We start from the raw sequence: 19,908 nt of genomic DNA, 5'->3' as shown, positions 1-19,908 counted from the left end.
CGCCCTTCGAAGCAGTTTCATTTGCTCAATTTCATACCAGGACTCTGCAAGCAGAGATCCTAGACAGGTGGGACAGGACACCTCAGTCCTTGGAAAGGGGAATTTCCTTGAGTTGCCTGGTGAGGTCGGATCTCTTGTGGTGGCTCCAGTCGCCGTCTGTGACACAGGGCCAGTCTTTCCGGCCTCTGTTGTGGACGATTCTCACCACAGATGCCAGCCTGTCAGGCTGGGGAGGAGTTCTGGGCACGCTCTGTGCCCAGGGGACCTGGTCAGCAGGGGATACCTCGCTGCCGATCATTGTCCTGGAGCTCCGGGCGATAAAGCTTTGCCTATTCCGGTGGTCATCTCAGCTTCAGGGGTGTCCGGTCCGGGTACAGACGGACAATGCCGTGGCATACATAAATCACCAGGGGGGCACGAAGAGTGCCCGGGCGGCCATGGAAGTGGCCGAGATCCTGTCTTGGGCCGAATCGCATGTACCGGCGATATCGGCTGTTCACATTCCAGGTGTGGAAAACTGGCAGGCGGACTATCTGAGTCGCCAGACATTGGATCACGGGGAATGGTCCCTGCATCCGGAGGTGTTTCACCTTCTGTGCGCCCGGTGGGGGACCCCGGACGTAGATCTGTTCGCGTCCCGTCTCAACAAAAAGGTGGAAAGGTTTGTGGCCAAAACTCGCGATCCTCTGGCGGACACCGCAGACGCGTTGGTGGGGCCTTGGCACCGCTACCGGCTGGTCTATGCCTTTCCTCCGATTCAACTGCTGTCCAGGTTCCTTCGCAGGGTGGCGTGGGAACGGTTGTCAGCAATTCTAGTGGCCTCAACGGTCCTGGTACGCGGACATCGTCCAGATGGTCGTCGAACCTCCCTGGCGGCTTCTGCTGCGAGACGATCTTCTGTCTCAGGGACCGATCTTCCATCCTGCTTTACAGCCGCTGGCTTTGACGGCATGGCTGTTGAAAGCCAGGTCCTGAGGGATAGAGGGCTTCCACAGGCGGTCATCCCTACCTTGTTAAAGGCTTGCAAAGCCGCTTCCAGGAAGATTTATCACCGCACCTGGAAAGCGTATATCGATTGGTGCAAGGAAAATGGTCTTCTTCCTCGTTCCTTCTCGGTGGCGAAGGTCTTGGCCTTCCTACAGTAAGGAGTTGATCAGCGTCTGGCGCTGACTACGGTCAAGGGTCAGTTGTCGGCCTTGGCCATCTTTTTTCAGCGACCGCTGGCATCGCATTCTGTGATCTGCACCTTTATTCAAGGGGTGCGGCACTTGGCTCCCCCGAAGAGGGCTCCTTTGCCTCCCTGGGATTACAAACACCTCCTTTCGAGAACATCAGAGAGATTCCTCTGTCTGTGTTGTCACAAAAAGGGGCCTTTCTGGTGGTCACCACGTCGGCTCGCAGAGTGTCTGAATTGGCGGCCTTGTCCTGCCGTTCTCCTTATCTGGTACTTCATAAGGGATAAGGTGGTTCTGTGGCCGAGTCTATCTTTTCTTCCCAAGGTGGTTTCTTCATTCCACCTTAATGAGGATATTGTGTTGCATTCGCTGTGCGCACGGCCCAAGCATCCTAAGGAGTTTGTCTTGCATTCTCTGGATGTGGTCCGGGCGGTCAAAGTCTACCTGTTCGCCACAGAGTCAATTCGGCAGTCTGACTCTCTATATGTTTTTCCTGAGGGTTCTCGGAAGGGATCGGCCACCTCCGCAGCGACCGTTTCTAAATGAATCAGACAGACGATTGTTCAGGCCTATTCTATCAAGGGTCAGGTTCCTCCTTTCCCGGTAAAGGCTCATTCTACTCGAGCTGTTAGTGCCTCTTGGGCTTTTCGCCATCAGGCGTCTGTGGCTCAGGTGTACAAGGCGGCGACATAGTCGTCCGTGCACACTTTCACAAAGTTTTACAAACTTGACGTTTTGGCATCTTCGGATGCTTCCTTTGGCTGCAAAGTTTTGAGTGCGGCAGTTGTTTGAGGGGACATTCATTTTAATGTCTTTCCTTGTTGGGGTGTTTTTTCTGGGTTTGTTCCAGTTTTTTCTGTTGGCTCAGGTTGTTACTAGCCCGGTTATTTGCGTTACCTTCTTATCTGGTTGCGTTGCTTTCCCACCCCTCATACCTGCACTGCTTTGGGACGTCCCATTAGTCAGAGGACGTAAGAGAAAATAGAATTTTTGTAAGAACTTACTGTAAAATTCTTTTCTCTGTGTCCTCTGACAGTCACTGCCCCCACCCCTCTGGTTTTTGTATCTGGGGGTTGTTGCCTTCTGGTACTGCTTGCTACGAAACTGAAGTAATATCAGATTGGGTTTCTGGTAATGGCTGTGGGATGGCCCCCTAGTGGCGTGCTGAGGTACAAACGTTTTTTTTTTTTTTGTATTAACCTGATAATTAATTTTCTGCCTAACCTGCTCCTGCAGAGTGCGCCATTACCCATTAGTGAAGGCTAATACCATCGGGCGGCGACTGTCAGAGGACTCAGAGAAAATAATTTTACGGTAAGTTCTTACAAAAATTCTATTTTTTCGGTCTCTTCCTGGTGGGGTTTTTTCCTATTCTAGGTTAGCTCCTGTTTGAGCTTTTGTTGTCCTGTTGGCTCAGTTGTTTTTTTCTGGCCTGGTCGATACGTTGCCTTTTTCGGTAGGTTGCGTCTTCCCACCCCTCACACCTGCACTGCTTTGGAACGTCACACTCGTGAAGGCTTAATGAGGGGCTGCGACTGTCGGAGGACGTAAGAGAAAATAAGGTTTTTCTAAGAACTTACCGTAAAACTTTTTTTTCTCTGAGTCCTCCGACAGTCGCAGCCCCCGCCCCTCTGTCTTTGGAATTTGGGGTTGTTGCCTTCCGGTACTGCTTGCTACAAACTGAAGGACAGTAGTAACTGTGTCAGGATAATGGCTGAGGGACGGCCACCTGGAGGTGTGTCTAAGTGTAGAAAGTTTTTTATTAACCTTTAAAACTGCCTAGCTTGCTCCTGCAGAGGGCACCATTACCCACTCGTGAAGGCTTAATGAGGGGCTGCGACTGTCGGAGGACTCAGAGAAAAGAGTTTTACAGCAAGTTCTTACAAAAACTCTATTTCTCTTACGTCCTCCGACAGTCGCCGCCTCCTCTAAGTCATCACTATTGGGTATTGACTTCCGCTCCGCAGGAGTAGCAAGGCATAAGACTTAGTCAAAAGAACACCCATGGGGGCTGTCCCACTGGTCAATACACCCCCGCAGTGACACTCCCAACTCAGTTTGTTTCTGCCTAGCGTCACGAGTAGTTAGGCTTTCCCTGTGCTGGGGCTACAGTCTCAGCCTTCTAATCTTTTTTATTTGATTTTCTTTTAAAAATGTCAGTTTTTTCTTGTAATACTAGCTGTTTATTTTGTCAGCTTTAGTTTTTAGTCGACTCTTCGATGAAGATGGATTCATGCGGAGCTGGGATTCGGACTGACCCCCTGGTTCTCCAGGGCAGAGGGTCAGAGGGACCCCCAGCCCGCCATCGAGCGTTCGGCCATGGTTCGTCCTGGCATTATGAACGACCCGTCCCTGCTCGCAGCAGGGATGCAGCCTGTGAGGTGGCTACCTCACTGGAGTCATCTGCGATACTGCAGTGTAATGTCCTTGGCTAACGGCATTCCCTGTCAGATGAGGACAGCGGCTTTCCGTTTTGAGAGGCACCCCACGCCATCTGGTACAGGTAAGTACTTCTGTGTGGGGCCTCTGTCTGGGGTGGCAGTCCTGTGTTGCTGTGTGTCCCCCATGTCTGTGCCTGTGTGGGGCTCCCTGTGGCGATTCCCTGCGGGGGTCTCTTTGTACATGCGCTGCAGTGCTGTGTATTGTTGGGGGCCCCTTCCCCTGTGTCACTTCTGTGTTTTTTTCTGGGGGTGCAGACGATGTATGTGGCGGCCGCAGCGGGGGAAAAACCGTGCGGTCCGCCATCTTTACTATGGGCATACATGTCTGGCTTCACTGTGGGCTACATTACATGTTGTTTTGGCGCCATCCGCCGCCATCTTGCGCGTGGCAGACTGATCGTTCTGAGCACATGTTCGGCGGCCATTTTCCCGAAGCCTACTATTCTGTTCTATAGGCAGCCATTTTCCCTGGGTCCTGCAACTTATAGTTCAGCCTCTTCTGACCTCACTTCCTTTTCCTCTGAAGCAGCGATCGATGTGGTAGCACTCTGTAGGGCTCTGCAGACTATCTCTTGCATAACTTTCTGTTTTGTCATTCCTGGCTGAGTTTCTTCTCCTTTTTGGGGGTCTTTAGTCACTGTACATATAGCGGTGGGCTACGCACTCCGCAGCGGTATTAAAGGGTCAGTACCTTTTATTGCACTGTTGTTTTCTAACTTGGGCAATGGATTCTCAGGACAGCAAATTTCCTCCAGCTCTGGTGGGGGACCCCAGTCCTGCTGGGGCCCCTGTTATACCTGACTTGGCCGCCATAGTGGCGTCTTTAGTGTCCAAAGTGGAGGTACTGATGGCTGAACGTGCTGCTAGGAAAAGACCCAGATTATCTATCTCCTCTGATTCAGATGGTGATGGGGCTGCTGCGGCGGGCGTGCCCTTCTCAGGGTCTCGCTGATCCTTGGACCCTCTGGGGTCTGAGGGGGAGGCGGAGGTAGAGGGGGTTGATGTTTCTCCCCCGGGGTCGCCTGAAGAACGCGCGACCATGGATGAGTTGATTGTTTCTGTTAAAGAAACACTGCACTTGGAGGATGAGCCCAGTCCTCCGGGCATTGTGTCCTCTTTTGGTACACATAGGACCTGCAAGTTGCGCAGGTTTTTCCCTGCCCCGCTGAGTTTCATTACACTGTGAATGAACTGTGGCGCACTTTAAAACGTCCATTCATGGTTCCTAGTCGGTTTAAACTACTTTATCCCTTTGCGCCAGCTACGGAATTGCGATGGTGTGTGCCTCCACAAGTGGATCACACTGTGGTTGTCTTAAACGAGGCTACCTTGATTCCTACTGAGGAGACCCCGGTATTTCTGGATCCCACGGACAGAAGGTTGGAGTCTCTAGCTCGCCATTCCTACACGGTGGCGGGTTCCTTGCTCAAACCTGTTTTCGCGTCCGTTCTGGTGGCTCAGGCGGTGGCTGATTGGACTAAGGTGCTTAGATGCAACCTCGCGTCTGATTCCGCCCCCCCTGCCATGCTGGCTATGGTGGATCTAATTCACCAAGGAGTCATGTATTTGTGCAATGCGGCCTTGAATGAGGCCCCTTTGGTAGCACGCCTATCTAGTGTTGCGGTGCTTAACCGTCGACTGATCTGGCTGAAGAGCTGGTCGGCTGACCAGACATCCCGGAAAACTATTGCTGATTTTCCTTATGCAGGTTCTCGCCTTTTTGGCGAGGCCTTGGATACCTTGGTAAAAGGTGTCACAAGGGGTAAAAGCACCATGCTGCCCCAGAACCCCAAGAACAAGTCCTTTTGTGGCAAACGGGGTTCCACCTCTCGACCCAATCAAGGGTCCTTTCTTGCCTTTCGGAATCAAACCAAGGACAAGCCCTTCAAGGGCCAAGGTAGCAAGAAGAAGCCCTGGGCGGGCAAGCAGAAGTCCGGCAATACCGGTACGGCGGGTCAATCCGCCTCTGGCTGAAGGGGCAACCTGCATCAAGCGGTGCAGGACCTCCTTGCCCAGGGGGTGATTGTCCCGGTGCCTCATCGGGACAGGTTTCAGGGGTTTTATTCCAATCTGTTCACTGTGCCCAGAAAGGAGGGCAAGGTACGTCCTATTCTGGACCTAAAAGCACTGAACTGCTTCGTGCGCGTTCGGAAGTTCCGTATGGAATCTCTCGGTTCGGTGGTGGCCTCCCTGAGCCCAGGGGAATTGCTGGCCTCTATAGTCTTGAAGGATGCGTACCTGCACATCCCCATTTTCGAGGGTCACCAGAGGTACCTTCGTTTCGCAATCGCGGAGGACCACTATCAGTTTGTGGCGTTACCTTTCGGTCTCGCTTCGGCTCCAAGGGTCTTTACCAAAGTGTTGGCGCCTGTTCTGGGCCTGCTCAGGGCACAGGGCATTGCGGTCTTGGGGTATCTGGATGATCTCCTCTTAAGATCGAGTGTCAGCCAGGACCTAATGCGCGATCTGTCCACCACGGTACAGACGCTCCAGGAGTTCGGGTGGACCATCAACACACAGTCGACCTTGTCTCCTTCGGTTCGTATTCCCTATCTGGGAATGATCCTGGACTCTGCTTAGGCAAAGGTGTTCTTGCCGGAGAACAAGCTCTGGACCCTGCAGGACCGAGATCAGGTCCCTAAGGGACGATCCGTCTTCGTCGCTCAGGACCTGCATGCGGTCCCTGGGGTTGATGGTGGCGATACCCTTTGCTCAGTTTCACACACGGTCTCTTAAAGTGGAGATCCTGGCCAGGTGGGACAGACTACCTCAGTCCTTGGTTCCGAGTGTCTCATTGAGTCGCCGGACCAGAATGGATCTTCTGTGGTGGCTCCAGTCCCCGACGGTGTCAGAAGGAAAATCCTTCCGTCCGTTACTGTGGACATTGATTACCACGGATGCCAGCCTGTCGGGCTGGGGTGGAGTCCTGGGCAACCTGTCTGCCCAGGGCACTTGGTCGGGGGAGGAATCCTCCCTTTCCGATCAATGTATTGGAATTGAGAGCGATAAAACTCTGTCTCTTCCAGTGGTTGGATCGACTTTGGGGCTGTCCTGTTCGGGTACAGACGGACAATGCTACCGCGGTGGCTTACATCAACCACCAAGGGGGCACCAAGAGGGCCCGGGAGGTGACCGACATTCTGTCTTGGGCTGAGACTCATGTCCCGGCGATTTCGGCAGTTCACATTACGGGTGTGGAGAATTGGCAGGCCGACTATCTGAGCCGCCAGACCCTGGATCAAGGGGAATGGTCCCTGCACCCGGAGGTTTTCCAAATGCTGTGTGCGAAGTGGGGATCCCTGGACGTGGATCTGTTCGCGTGTCGGCTAAACCACAAGGTGGAAAGGTTTGTGGCAAGAACGTGCGATCCTCTGGCAGACGCCTCGGATTCGTTGGTGGCTCCTTGGCATCAGTATCGTCTGATGTATGCCTTTCCTCCGATTCAGTTGTTGTCCAGGTTCCTTCGCAGGTTAGCCTCGGAACCGCACCTGGTGATTCTGGTAGCGCCGGACTGGCCCCGCCGGTCCTGGTACGCCGTTTTTCACCTGGCAGTGGCGCCTCCTTGGCGGCTGCCAATGCGGGAAGATCTACTGTCTCAGGGACCGATCTTCCATCCTGCTTTACAGTCGCTGGCTTTAACGGCCTGGCTGTTGAGACCCAGGTCCTGAGAGACAGGGGCCTCTCCCCTGAGGTCATTCCTACTCTGATCAAGGCTAGGAAAACCTCATCTGGTAAAATCTATTACCGTACCTGGAAGGCTTACTTCGCCTGGTGTGAGTCCAGGGGGTTCTCCCCTCGCTCATACTCGGTATCGAGAGTGTTGGCTTTCCTCCAGTCTGGGGTGGACCAGCGCCTGGCGCTGGCCACAATAAAGGGCCAGGTGTCTGCACTGGCTATTCTTTTCCAACGCCCTGTTGCGTCTCATTCCTTAATTCGCACCTTCATTCAAGGTGTGCGACATTTGGCTCCTCCCAGGAGGGAGCCTTTACCTTCATGGGACTTGAACTTAGTCCTGTCCGTGTTACAGCCTTCTCCCTTTGAAAACATCCGGGAGATATCGCTGCCTCTGCTGTCTAAGAAGGTTGCCTTTTTAGTGGCGATCACTTCGGCTCGTGTCGGAACTGGCGGCGTTGTCTTGCCGCTCTTCTTACTTGGTAATTCACAAGGATAAGGTGGTCTTGCGACCTCATTCGTCTTTTCTTCCTAAGGTGGTCTCTGAGTTCCACCTTAATGAGGACATTGTCCTGCCTTCGCTTTGTACGAAGCCTAAGCATCCTAAGGAGGTTGCTTTGCATTCCTTGGATGTTGTCAGGGCGATCAGGGTTTACCTGTCGTCTACGGAGTCCTTTCGGAAGACGGATTCCCTCTTTGTCCTTCCTGAAGGACCTCGGAAGGGCATGGCTGTGTCTGCAGCGACCATTGCCAAATGGATCAGACAGACCATTGAACAGGCTTATGCTTTGAAGGAACGGGTTCCACCCTTCCCTGTTAAGGCATACACCAGATCTTTGAGTCCGTCCTGGGCCTATTGGCATCGTGCCTCGGTGGCCCAGGTGTGCAAGGCTGCGACTTGGTCGTCGGTGCACTGCACACCTTTTCCAAATTCTATAAGGTGGATTTTCTGGCATCAGCTGATGCCTCCTTTGGCCGCAAAGTTCTCAGTGCGGCAGTGCCATAGGGGACCCTTGTTTTTTTGTGGGTCCCTGGCTGTTGGGGTGTTATCCCCTGGGTTATTTGCTTTCCTGGGCTGTTGCTCCTGTTGAGCCTTGTTTTCTATTGCCCAGAAGGTTCTCTTACTGTGCGTGTAAGGTTCCTTTCTCTGATGTGGGTACTGCGTTGCCTTGTCTACGGTTGCGTCTCCCACCCCTCATGTCTACACTGCTTTGGGACATCCCAATAGTGATGACTTGGAGGAGGCGGCGACTGTCGGAGGACGTAAGAGAAAACTGAATTTTTGTAAAATCTTACCTGTAAAATTCCTTTCTCTGAGTCCTCCGATAGTCGCCGCCCCCACCCCTCTTTTGGTGTTGTTTTCTTACCTACTGCTATTCTACCAAACTGAGTTGGGAGTGTAACTGCAGGGGGGGGGGGTCTTGACCAGTGGGACAGCCCCCATGGGTGTGTATATGCAAATGCCTTTGTTCTTTTGACTAAGTCTTATGCCTAGCTACTCCTGCGGAGCGGAAGTCAATACCCAATAGTGATGACTTGGAGGAGGCGGGGACTGTCGGAGGACTCAGAGAAAGGAATTTTACAGGTAAGATTTTACAAAAATTCAGTTTTTTCACTAGTTAGAGTTCCTGGAGAACTACAAGCAACAGCAGGCTCTGGTTTCGGACTGGATATTCTAGATCCTTAAGGTCTCCCAGCCTGGCTAGCGAGGATGAGCAGCTTATAGTCCAGAACTAGGCCTCGCCACGACAGAGCCCCGATGGATGGGGACGAGCCTGCGAGTGGACAAGTCTCACTGGGACACGATCGAACTGGAATGCCCTGAGTCGCAGCCTACCCCCTGGCTGGCACTGCCCCCACCCCGGGTGGGAGGTGGACTGTTCGGAGTGGCGCCCACCTGGTACTGTTTTATCGTGGAGCAATACTTTCCCCCCAATCCTCTGGAGGTCTCAGGGTGGACAAGGGCCCCCTCCCTGGAATAGTCGGACCCTCGGGGCTCCCTGGTTCCTTTGGCCTCTGGGATACTAGGCCTACCCCCTCCAAGTCTTTTCCCCTACCCATAGCAGGTTCTACCACTGGGGGGGGCAGAAATATTGCAGCCGCTGCTGCGTTTTTCTGTGGGGGTAGCTTTGTCCTGGTGGGGTCTCTTCCTAGGGACCCTCCAATGCCTCTGTCTGGGAGACCCCATGGGGGCCGCCACTTTGCTGTAGATTCATGCCTTCTATTCTCCCGTTATAAATGCATGGGCAGCCATTTTTTGTTAGTTCCCCCATAGGAATGCATGGGGCGGCCATTTTCTTGTAGTCCACGATCACTGCACAGGCAAACGGCATGACACACAAAAATCTAGCAATGACCCAGGCTGTGCTTTTTTTCCTGTGTCAGATCGTTTAACTTTCTGTTTCACAGAACGTGCTGGCAGTCTCCTGAGCGGTGTGGTAACCTTTTCTTGGGATCCCTGTAGGTGTTTCTCACCCACTCTGCTATCTGATTGTATTGGATTGGGACTAGGTATACCGCTAAGTGGTACCAGGATAATATTTCACCTACAGACCCCCTAGGTGTGACTGCAGAACCTTCTGGGTCGCAGCACCTGTCTGTGCTGACAGCAGTCTTGGAAAGCCTGGTGTCAAAGGTAGATTTTGTATGTAAAAGTGTTGCTAGCCGCAAATATCCTCTGCCTTCATCTCCATCGGTAGTTTCCTCAGATTCTGAGGCAGATATGGCCACAGCAGGTGCACCCCACCCTGAGGGGGTCGGTGTCTTTGCATTCTGATGATAAAGAGGACCTGTCCTCGTCAGCCACCGCACGGAAACGCGCATTGGTGGAAGCACTTATAGTTTCAGTGCGGGAAACTTTAAAAACGACAGATGAATCTACAGCGGGTTCGCAGGTGTCTTTTGGCTCCCGCAAATCCCAAAAATTGGGCAAGGTGTTTCCTTGCCCAGAGCTTTTTGACAATATTGTCAATGAACAATGGTGGCGCATCAAGCACATGCTAGTGGTGACCAAGCGCTTTAAACGTTGTCATCCTTTTGCAGATGCAGTTTTCACTAGGTGGACTGTGCCACCAAAGGTGGATCACCCAGTTTCCAGGCTGTGGTTCCAGTGGAAGAATCCCCGCCCTTTGCGGACCCTGTGGACAGACAAGTGGAGTCTCTGCCCTGCCTTCTACAAGTGCTAGCGGGTTCGATATTAAAACCAATATTTGTAAATGTTCTGATGTCACAGATGGTTACTAAATGGGTGAAGTTACTTAAAAGTACTTTGGCAGCTGAGCAGCTCCCCCCCCCCCCCCTCCTCCACGATATCCGCCCTGGCGTTTTATGTCCCTCCCCCCTTCTCCTCCACGATACTCCTTGAAGGGCTAGATTATATGGTCCAGCACCCCCAAGTCCCAGTGATATGGCCCAGGGATTTCAATAACACTTTGAACCCCAGCCTGGACAGGATGCACGTCTCTGGGACCCCTGTGTCCCCGCCCACTATTACTAGGTTTGCCCGCCTGATGGCGTAATTCAATCTTCTCGATTCCTGTCGAATCAAATACCCTACCCTTCGGGCCTTCTCGTGCCACTCCTCTTCCCATGGTTCTATGCCCCGCATAGATCTTATTCTTATTTCCCCCCCTCACTACTTCCCAGGTTACTAGACGCAGGCTTCCACGCTCGTAGCCTCTCTGACCACAAACCCTACTGGATTACTAGAAGTCTTCGGAATGACCGGGCCAGGCCTGCGTGGCGATTGAACCCCTTTTGGCTTCCTCTGATTCCTGAGGAGAGGAATATAGCCGATAGTTGGCAACACTTCTTTACTGATAATGCTGACTCGGCCTCCCCTCTTGTGGTATGGGAGACATTCAAATTGCACGCTAGGGCGGCCCTGACCTCCACCATAACTTCCATTAAATCTGAATCTGCACGACATTTACACAAGCCGCTCTGGCTTCGGCGGAGGAGGCTTTTTTGGCTGACCCGAGTCCTACCGGGGCGGATCAATTGAAACTCCTCACCAGAGTGGTAGAACAACTAGACTACGAAAAGGCACGTAGGTCCCTCTTCTTCCAGAAACAAAAATTATATGAACATGGTGAGCGGGCGGGTAGACTGTTAGCCTATTTAGTCCACAGTAATGACAGACCCCCAGTTGTAATTACCCTCCATCCTGCTGATGGTGCCCCTGTCTCAAATCCATTTGAGGTGGCGGATTGTTTCCGCAGTTTTTTTCAAGACCTCTACTCCTCAGTGGCCCCGGACGATGACTCCCCAATCCTGCCCTACCTGTCCCCGGACGTCCTCCATTAATTGACTTCGGAGCAACTGACCATGCTAGAGGCCCCCTTGACGCACAATGAAATAGTCGAGGCAATCGCTAAATTTCCTAGATCCAAGTCTCCAGGCTTGGATGGTCTGCCCATCGAATTTTATTCTACATATTCGGAGGTTTTAGTACCGCACCTTTTGAATATGTTTAACACAGCCTTTGACAGCTCTTCCTTGCCCCCTTCCATGCGGGAGGCTCTAATAGTACTTATACCCAAACCAGGCAAGGATCCGCACTTCCCAGCCTCCTACCGCCCTATTTCCCTTTTACAGGTAGATGTCAAGATTCTGGCCAAGGTGCTCTCGCTCAGACTCAATGTTATACTTTCCCTGATTCACCCTAATCAGTCGGGTTTTATGCTGGGTAAAAACACCTCATTCAATCTGCGACGCCTCTTAATGAACCTGCAGGCTCACCACAGCAATTCTGGATCTAAAATCGTGGTGTCATTGGATACGGCCAAGGCATTCGACTCTGTTGAATGGAAATTCCTCTGGCGCTGCCTTGAGGGCTACGGTTTTGGGCCTAATTTTATCCAATGGGTTTGCGTCCTATACCAGGCCCCGGTGGCCAGGGTTTTAGCCAACGGCTGCACCTCGGCGGCGTCCCCTCTCTCTAGGGGGACCCGTCAGGGCTGCCCTTTGTACCCTCTCCTGTATGCCCTGGTTGCTGAGCCCCTGGCGATTGCTATTAAGTCGCACCCAGACATCCGGGGCCTAAGAGCTGGTGCTTTGGAGGAGAAAATAGGCATGTATGCAGATGATACTCTGCTGTACTTGTCTGACCCGGGTGAATCACTCCAGGTAGCCCTGTCCCTCATTGAACATTTCGGCCACTACTCAGGACTGATGATTAACTGGGACAAATCCCAAATTTTACCGATAGACGACATCCCTCCTCGCCCCGTGGACCCACGATTTCCCCTTCAGGTGGTGGAGCGCATTAGGTATCTTGGGATCCAGGTTACCAACTCCCCTAAAAACTATTTGCCAGATAATATCCAACCCCTCTTCACCTTATTGAAGTCTAAAACTCAAACTTGGGCACGTCTTCCATTGGGGGTTTGAGGCAGGATCAATCTAGTTAAAATGGTTTTACTGCCCAAATTGCTGTATATATTTTGGCATTCCCCGATTTACCTCCCCCTTAAATACTTCCTACAATTTGACTCCATCCTCAAACCCTTCATATGGGGCTCCAGCCGGCACAAATTGGCATGGAGGAAACTGAAAAACCCTACGGATTTGGGTGGCCTTGCGCTCCCCGATTTTAATATGTATTACATGGCGTCACAATTATCCCATTTCTTTCATCTTCACAACTCGGACAGGGAGAGATTCTTGGCCCTTCTGGCTCCGTCCTGGGTCCCGGCGGTCTCTGACCCCTTGTCCCTGATACTAACGGGTGTCAGGGGGTCTGGGCCTGAGGGAGATAGTGCGGGCATGCTGTATCACTACAGATGCCTCTGGGATGTTGTGTCCGCTAAGTTGGACTTCCCTTCACTACATGACCATACACCGCTTTGGCACAATGCTCATCTCCCCGAACTGGCATCTATTCCTGACGTGCACGCCTGGGCCCGGCACAGAATACATTTCCTGGCCCACCTATCATCTGGAGGTGTCCTTAAAACATTTGAGGCCTTGAAACAACAGTTCGACCTTCCCAATCACATGTTCTTCAGGTATCTTCAGGTTTGACATGCTTTTTCCTCCCAGTTTCCACAACCCTTACCAGATAGAACTCCGATCTCCATGATAGAAGTACTCAGGGGCTCAGAACCTAAACAACTCATCTCTCACCTCTATAAGGCTCTCATTCTTCCTGCTTCCACGGTGTTAGCTTATGCCATTGAAACTAAATGGGAAGGTGATGTGGGACCTCTGGAGGATGAGGAATGGGAAGATGTTCTGGAAAACTGTAAGTTGGTATCCCCGAAACTGTCAGACCGCCTGACTCAGTTGTATGTGCTCCATAGGGCCTATTTGACCCCCCTCTTGAAAGCTAAATACCAGGCTGATGCTTCCCCCGAATGTCCTATGTGTGGGAGGGAACAGGGTACGTTTTTCCACCTTCTTCGGAGTTGCCCTGAACTCCAGGGCTTCTGGAAACAGGTTGTGGGATTCCTGCATGACACCATGGGCTCCCCCCTGACGCTGACCCCGAAGCCATGCCTGCTCGGCATATTCCCAGATGTTAGCATTGATAAATCAACCACCCAATTTCTACAGGAGACCTTATTTCTCGCTAGGAAATGCATTGCACAAAAATGGATGCGGACCACCCCCCCCCCGTCCTTCCCAGACTGGCTTAGGGCAGTCAACTCTGCTCTACCCTACAAAAAACTGATTTATGCACACCGAGGCTGTCCTACAAAATATAATAAGATTTGGGATAGGTGGGTCCAGGCCCCGGAGACAGGTGTCTAAATTGCATAAGATATGTGTTGTATGTGTTTTGGATCCACTACCAGTTGTCATCTGTTAATATGACAATTTATGGCCCTGTTTTGGAGATTGTTCCTGTTCATGGACATTTGGAGCTTGATTCTTCTGCCAACATGCCGCGGCCATGTCTTTATGCTGTACCCCCCTGCTTTTGCCGGTTTCATATCGATGTATTCTGGAGATATGTTGTATTATGTACAGTATATTTCTACAAGCACTCACGTTCCTTGTACAAGTGTTCAATACTTTTTTTAATAAAGACTACTGTTTAATTGAAAAAAATGTTTTAAAGCTCAGAGCAATAAAGCTTTGTCTGAGCCACTGGACGAGTCGACTGCAAGATTGTCCGGTTCAGATTCAATCGGACAATGCCACGGCTGTGGCTTACATCAATCACCAGGGGGGCACCAAGAGTGTCTTGGCGGCCAGGGAGGTGGCCAAGATTCTGGCCCGGCCAGAAAAGTTTGTTCCAGCCCTTTTTCTGCTGTGCACATCCCAGGTGGGGAGAACTGGCAAGCGAATTACCCGAGTCGTCAGGTGTTGGATCAAGCTAGTGGTCCCTACACCCAAAGGTGTTTAATTTCCTGTGTGTCCGGTGGGAGACACCCAAGGTTGATCTGTTTGCTTCTCGTCTCAACAAGAAGGTGCTGAGGTTAGTAGCCAGGTCTCGAGATCCTCTAGCCGATGCCACAGACGCACTGGTAGTTCCTTGGGGTCAGTATCGGCTGATTTATGCCTTTCCTCCGCTGAAACTCCTGCCGAGGCTTCTACGCAGGGTAGAGGTGGAAGGGGTTCCGGTCATTCTGGTTGCTCCAGACTGGCCTCGCTAGTCTTGGTATGCAGACCTAGTAAGGTTGGTCGCCGATGCTCCTTGGAGATTTCCTCTCAGGGAACATCTGCTGTCTCAAGGTCCGATTTTCCATCCTGCTTTACAGTCGCTGGCTTTAACGGCATTGCTGTTGAAAGCCAGGTGTTGGGGGATAGAGGTATTTCTGACTCTGTGATTCCTACGCTATTGAAGGCTAGGAAGTCTACTTCCAGGAAGATATATCATCGCACATGCAAATCGTACATTTCATGGTGTGAATCGCTGAAGGTGCACCCTCGCTTGTTTTCAGTAGCTAGGGTTTTGGACTTTCTGCAGAAAGGGGTTGAACAGCGGTTGATTTGGGCACTATCAAAGGCCAAGTGTCGGCTTTGGTTATATATTTTCAACGCCCATTAGCTACGCATGCCTTTATTCGTACATTCATTCAGGGAGTGCGCCATATGGCTCCTCCGAGACGGTCCCCAATACCTCCGTGGGATCTAAATCTGGTATTATCTGTTCTTCAAAAACCTCCTTTTGAGAACATTTGGGAATTTCCTCTACTTTCATTGTCTCAGAAGGTTGCTTTTTTGGTGGCTATCACTTCTGCCCGCAGAGTATCAGAAATGGCGGCGTTGTCATACCGCTTACCTTATTTGGTGGACCACAGAGATAAAGTGGTACTCCGACCAAATCAATCTTTTCTTCCTAAGTTGGTTTCTAATTTTCTGCCTTCACTCTGTCCAAAGCCCAAGCATCCCAAGGAAATTGCCTTGCATTCTTTGGATGTGGTTCGGGCGATCAGGGTTTACCTAGGGGGCCACTGAGTCTTTTAGAAAATTGGATGCTCTTTTTGTCCTTACCAAGGGACATCGTAAAGGATTGGCTGCGTCTGCTGCGACCATTTCCAGATGGATCAGGAAGATGGTTATTCAGGCTTATTCGCTGAAGGGTCAGGTTCCTCCTTTCCCAGTGGAGACGCATTCTACTAGAGCCCTGAGTGCCTCTTGGGCTTTTCGCTATCATTCGTCAGTGATGAAAGTTTTCAAGGAGGCGACTTGGTCGTCTGTGCATACGTTCACAAAATTCTACAAAGTAGATGTATTGGCATCTTTGGATGCCTCCTTTGGCCGCAAGATTTTGCAGGCTGCTGTTTAAAGAGAATCTTTCTTTGTTCTCTTTTGGTCTTTTTTTTTTTTTTTTTTTTTTTTGTGGCTTACTTTAGGTGGGTGAAATGACCCAGAAAATGAAAGATCGGATTGCCTGACACAAATACTCTATAAGGCCTATAAGGACCTGCTACGCTAAACCATTTTCTTGCCTTGTGAATAATGAATTCAAGATGCGATTATTCTTTTAATTGATAATGAATTGGTTAATGGATTCCAAATCATTGTTGAATATATTTAAGTGTGTTTATACCTAGCATAATTTTAGATGTATTCCTATCTGAAGAAGGGGGTTAATATGTTAGCCCAAAACTGTCACCTAGAATGCTTCTGATTTACATGTATTATATGGATTTCCCCAAATAAATGTTATGTGCAGACAGAAAAAGCCTTTGGGCTTTTTATAGATAGATGGATAGATCGAGAGATAGACACCCTCAATCTGCTTCAGTAGGTTACACAATCATGGGGAAGACTGCGGACTTGACAGTTGTCCAGAAGACAGTCTTTGACACCCTCCACAAGGAGGGTAAGTCACAAAAGGTCGCTAAAGAACTGGCAATTCAAAGTGTGCTGTATCGAAGCTAATAATGGAAAGAGTGGAAGGAAAAAGAGTGGTAGAAAAAGGTGCACACCCAATGGTTAAGAAGAATCAGGAGCTGTGTCCTTCAATGAACATCAGGGAAATTGATTCTACGCTAAGTCAAAAATCCAATTTTTTGAGATGCACCTGTATATCTTAGTTTATAAAAAGTGCAGAAACCTTTTGAAGAAGAACCCACGTGTGTGTGTGTGTGTGTGTGTGTGTGTGTGTGTGTGTGTGTGTGTGTGTGTGTGTGTGTGTGTGTGTGTGTGTATACAGTGGGTACAGAAAGTATTCAGACCCCCTTAAATTTTTCACTCTTTGTTCTATTGCAGCCATTTGCTAAAATCATTTAAGTTCATTCTTCTTCCTCATGAATGTACACCCCATACTGACAGAAAAACACAGAATTGTTGACATTGTTGCAGATTTATTAAAAAAGAAAAACTGAAATATCACATGGTCTTAAGTATTCAGACCCTTTGCTCAGTATTTAGTAGAAGCCCCCTTTTGATCTAATACAGCCAGGAGTCTTTTTGGGAAAGATGCAACAAGTCTTTCACACCTGGATTTGGGGATCCTCTGCCATTCCTCCTTGCAGATCCTCTCCAGTTCTGTCAGGTTGGATGGTAAACGTTGGTGGACAGACATTTTTAGGTCTCTCCAGAGATGCTCAATTGGGTTTAAGTCAGGGCTCTGGCTGGGCCATTCAAGAACAGTCACGGAGTTGTTGTGAAGCCACTCCTTCGTTATTTTAGCTGTGTGCTTAGGGTCATTGTCTTGTTGGAAGGTAAACCTTCGGCCCAGTCTGAGGTCCAGAGCACTCTGGAGAAGGTTTTTGTCCAGGATATCCCTGTACTTGGCCGCATTCATCTTTCCCTCGATTGCAACCAGTCGTCCTGTCCCTGCAGCTGAAAAACACCCCCACAGCATGATGCTGCCACCACCATGCTTCACTGTTGGGACTGTATTGGACAGGTGATGAGCAGTGCCTGGTTTTCTCCACACATACCGCTTAGAATTAAGGCCAAAAAGTTCTATTTTGGTCTCATCAGACCAGAGAATCTTATTTCTCACCATCTTGGAGTCCTTCAGGTGTTTTTTTAGCAAACTCCATGCGGGCTTTCATGTGTCTTACACTGAGGAGAGGCTTCCGTCGGGCCACTCTGCCATAAAGCCCCGACTGGTGGAGGGCTGCAGTGATGGTTGACTTTCTACAACTTTCTCCCATCTCCTGACTGCATCTCTGGAGCTCAGCCACAGTGATCTTTGGGTTCTTCTTTACCTCTCTCACCAAGGCTCTTCTCCCCCGATAGCTCAGTTTGGCCGGACGGCCAGCTCTAGGAAGGGTTCTGGTCGTCCCCAACGTCTTCCATTTGAGGATTATGGAGGCCACTGTGCTCTTAGGAATCTTAAGTGCAGCAGAAATCTTTTTGTAACCTTGGCCAGATCTGTGCCTTGCCACAATTCTGTCTCTGAGCTCTTCAGGCAGTTCCTTTGACCTCATGATTCTCATTTGCTCTGACATGCATTGTGATCTGGAAGATCTTATATAGACAGGTGTGTGGCTTTCCTAATCAAGTCCAATCAGTATAATCAAACACAGCTGGACTCAAATGAAGGTGTAGAACCATCTCAAGGATGATCAGAAGAAATGGAAAGCACCTGAGTTAAATATATGAGTGTCACAGCAAAGGGTCTGAATACTTAGGACCATGTGATATTTCAGTTTTTCTTTTTTAATAAATCTGCAACAATGTCAACAATTCTGTGTTTTTCTGTCAGTATGGGGTGCTATGTGTACATTCATGAGGAAGAGAAATGAACTTAAATGATTTTAGCAAATGGCTGCAATATAACAAAGAGTGAAAAATTTAAGGGGGTCTGAATACTTTCCGTACCCACTGTATATATAATCTGCTGTAGATGACACTGCTTGCATTTTGACCAGGTTGTACAGTCAGGGTGCTTGGGGTTTTGGGGTAAATACTCTGTATGTATGTTAAGGTGTACATATACAAAAACACATAACAAACATAAGGTCACACATTAGCCTATTTTATTTTAATTTACTCAGTTCATGTAAGCTTTGGGCACACTGGATAGGAACTGAGCCAGAAACTAGGCTAGGGAGATGTCACCGCAGTCCTGCTCAAGAGGTATTAAAGGCCAGAAGGTGCCTGCTTTCCCCAGACTCCACCCCTAAGATATAACTTTTGAGTGAACTGCCCCTTTAAAGTTGTTAAAAAAACCCTTCAATATATCCAGTGAAGTGACTAGCTTTAGGTGATACACAAAGATGAAAAAAATCCTCCTACATAAGTTGTACCTGTTTATCTGAAATATTATCTTCTCTACAGTCTTTCAAAGTACAGTATTATGAAGCTTGTCTGAGCTATCAGAAAAAAGGGGACGGGATCTGAAATGATACTGCAGATTTCAGTGAGGAGAGCTCTGTGAATTGATTGGGGCAAAGGGACACACACCCTTTTACACAGCACACATGAACAGAGCTGAGGCTATCAGCTTAAAATCCCTCCCTTTTTCTGGTGTCAGGAAATCTTGTCAGAAGTGACTTATGCTAATAACATAGGTACTAGATAGCAGAGAAAAATGTAAACTTAGGGCTCGTTTAGACGTGCAAAGAAATGTGAATGCCCATTATTGTAATGCATTAGGATGCGTTAACAGCGTGTTTTTTATGTGTTTGCGTCGTGTTAAATGCTAGCCAGACACTTGTTTTTTTATTGTATACATTTTTGTATTATTATCTTGGCTAGTAATGCTTTCTAAATGCGTCTCAAATGCGTTGTAAATGCTATAAGGGTGTTTGTGATGCGTTTGCAGCATGATTACATTGACAACAATGGAGGCATTTGTAAAGCAGCAAAGCCTGGCAAACGACACATGAGTCAATTTTGACGCAATACTAATGAACCCATGTTAACATTGGGCACTGCAATTCACACAATTTTGACAGACATTCGTGGAGTTTCAAAAATGCTCATGAAATGCCTGCTTTTGACGGTAGTGTTAACTTGGCCTTAGTGCTGTGTGAGAGGCAAGTGCAGATTTCATATCTGAGATTTACAACCACTTTAACTTTTATTTTGCGGTTACTTCAGTGTTTACAAATACTTTGCTTTTTTTATTTTTTATTTTTTCAGTACTGTTGACACAAGCAAATGTCACTGATCTGGATCTTTCTAAATAGCTGGTTCACTACATGGTGTTTGACAATGTTTGCATATAACTTTTTATATACTATGGCTGAAACCTGGTTATTAAA

The 19,908-nt window shown here is 49.5% G+C and overlaps 1 protein-coding gene across 1 annotated transcript in view; it reads left to right on the top strand.

Moving 5' to 3' along the window:
- KNTC1 (kinetochore associated 1) overlaps positions 1–19,908 on the top strand; it is a 792,142-nt gene that overhangs the window by 678,940 nt on the left and 93,294 nt on the right. The window lies entirely within an intron of this gene.

The sequence above is a fragment of the Pelophylax lessonae genome, assembly GCF_965119305.1.
Source record: "Pelophylax lessonae genome assembly, chromosome: 1".
Lineage (NCBI taxonomy): Eukaryota > Metazoa > Chordata > Amphibia > Anura > Ranidae > Pelophylax > Pelophylax lessonae.
This window is presented reverse-complemented; position numbering and strand designations above follow the sequence as displayed.